The sequence below is a fragment of the Geospiza fortis genome, unplaced genomic scaffold (genome assembly GCF_000277835.1).
Source record: "Geospiza fortis unplaced genomic scaffold, GeoFor_1.0 scaffold424, whole genome shotgun sequence".
Classification (NCBI taxonomy): domain Eukaryota; kingdom Metazoa; phylum Chordata; class Aves; order Passeriformes; family Thraupidae; genus Geospiza; species Geospiza fortis.
This window is the reverse complement of record NW_005054354.1, coordinates 217,688-220,196: the sequence shown is the minus strand read 5'-3', so window position 1 is coordinate 220,196 and position 2,509 is coordinate 217,688. Positions and strand designations below refer to the sequence as shown.

Below are 2,509 nucleotides of genomic sequence, written 5' to 3'. Positions count from 1 at the left end.
CTTGGGAGTAGGTTGGCTGAAGTACCATGGAGGTGTTTCAGTTGGGCATGTGGGAGAAGCTTGTGGAAATATGTGATTCACTGGGTTTGGTGTTACAGAATACGATTTTTTTCATCTTGGTGTTTGCACTATGTTTAAAAAGGTTCTTCTGCAAAAATGCAGTTCTTCATAGAGGTATTTTTCATGTCTATCTTTTCAGCTATAATGCTTGTGATGACAACTAGTTAAGCATTTTAGCTGTTGCTTGTCTGCCTGTGGTTGGCAGAAAGTTTATGAGGATGTTTGTATAAAAAGAAGCAGAATTCTTGTGATGTCTACTCTCCAGAGGCTGTGAAAGACACTTTCTCAACAAATCTTTGTGCATTTAAGAACTGTTTAAAATTCTGAATTATACACACACACCAGTTTAGCACTATCGAATTTCTCAGAGAGTAGACTTAAATAGCTTTGCTTTTTATAGAATAATTCTGTAGGGAATGCAAAGTATTTACTTCAGATTGACACTGATTTCCAGTGACTGAAAGAGTCTTTCTTGTTGATGAGTTCTACTAAATTTGCAGCTTAGTTCCTTCTAATGCTAAATGCAGATGCAGTTTAATGGTGGATTTTCAAATATCCTGCTGTAATTGAAATTAAACATGGAGCTTACAATTTATTTTTGTTCTGTTTCCAAAGCTATATGTGATTTTGGTTGTAAAAAAGGCATTTTTTTTTCTCTTGAGGTTTAGGATGTCCCTTTTAAAAAAGGCATAAGTAAGAAAAAATATGACTTCTTCAAAAAAGAAAAAATATGACTTTGAAATGTAGTAAGCTAAAGCATAAGCATTTTAAATTCTGAATCAGAAGACTGACAGTGGGGTTTAGAGAGTTGGAATTATGCAAATTATAAAAATACAAAATGAGCTGACTCCTCTTGCTTTCTTGTAAGAGCATAGGCTTTCCTGGAGCTTTAACTTATATCCAGAAGCTGATTTTAAGTTAGTATTCCTGGTCTAGAAAATGCCTAAGTGTAGAGTTTTCTTGTTCTGTTGCTTTAGCAATTCCAGAATTTATTTCAGTTCAATTTGCAACTTCATCTTGCCATATCTCTGCAAAAACCTGCTTTCAGATTACTTTTTTTGTACTTTATAAATTAAGTGGATTTTTTTTTTTGAGTAAGAGATTTATGAAACTGGCTTTTTTTGTTTGTTTGTTTGGGTTTTTTCTACCTCCAAATGGCAATATTATGAAAATTCTTAGCTTTTCTTAAGTAAGTCCTGCTGTGATTTCTTATCTATTATGTGGTCCTCATTTAGTATGTTTTGGAAACTCAAAGACAAGTCTTTCAGTAATCATTACTTTTCTATACTGTAAGGCAGCATTTCTTTCATCTTCTTTCCCAAGTGGGAAAGAAAAGTTCTTTCAGTTTTTTTGGTCATAAGCTCCACCATGCTTTTCTGGAGGTAACCTAATAGTGACCTACTGTTAATGTCGCAGGTAAGGGGGACTAATAATGATAATCCCAGGGAGTGTTTAAAGCCGAGCTGGATGGAGCTCTGAGCAACCTGGTCTAGTGGAAGGGGGGTTGGAACAAGATGATCTTTAAGGTCCTTTCCAACACAAACCATTTTATGATTCTATACAGTCACCAGGAGCTCCTGGGGAAATAAGGGTTTGTAAAAATCAAGTGATATTTTGATTAAAGATTTGTTGCAATACTAAAAAAACAACGAGACAACTGAAGAAACCAAAGTATATTATGGTTTTAGTATATGTTTGTTTCACAGTTATTAAAAGTCTTATTTAAAAAGCCCAAACTTAATTTTTTCTCAGGGAACGGAGTAAACTTGGTGGTATCTGAGGCAGATGATGATTGTCTTGTTTGTAAAACCAGCATAGAAATTGGAATTCTAAAACTATGATTTAAGAAATTGATCAGTTATTTGTTACATAGTCAGGATGTTAATAATGTTAACAAGTGTTTGATGAAGACAGTTTTTCAGTATAATACTCTGTTGATGTTATGCATGTCTACTGGTAACAACATATATAAAACAAAGACATGATTTATTTTTGAAATATAGCAAAAGTGTTAAGCATACTGTACCTAAAAGGCAAGAAGAGCTGTAGAGGCTCTCCTCTCTTTTGAATAAAAAAACCAAAGATATGTTTGCAAAAGCCTTTGGAGGAAATTAATGAATAAACGGATTAAACTCTCCACCAATTTATTCTCTGCTGATACGTTGCAAGCCTTCCCAACTTTTAAAAATAAAACCTAATTTGTAAAGTGAACAGGAAACACGACATGTTGAATTGAAAGATTAGTTCAGTCTTTGAAATTGAATAATGGCAAAAAACTTGCTGAGAAAGTATCAGTGTGCTTCAAACAATCACATTTGATTTAAAAAATGAATTATTTTCTAAAGCAACCAAATAAGATATCCTACAGGGAAGAAACCACTACTGTTGAGAATAAATAAATTTTATTCAATAAAATTATTGAATAAATTCAATATTTAACACAAAACAC

The 2,509-nt window shown here is 33.0% G+C and overlaps 1 protein-coding gene across 1 annotated transcript in view; it reads left to right on the top strand.

Moving 5' to 3' along the window:
- TBC1D22A (TBC1 domain family member 22A) overlaps positions 1–2,509 on the top strand; it is a 165,647-nt gene that overhangs the window by 47,227 nt on the left and 115,911 nt on the right. The gene's annotated exons all lie outside the window — the stretch shown is intronic.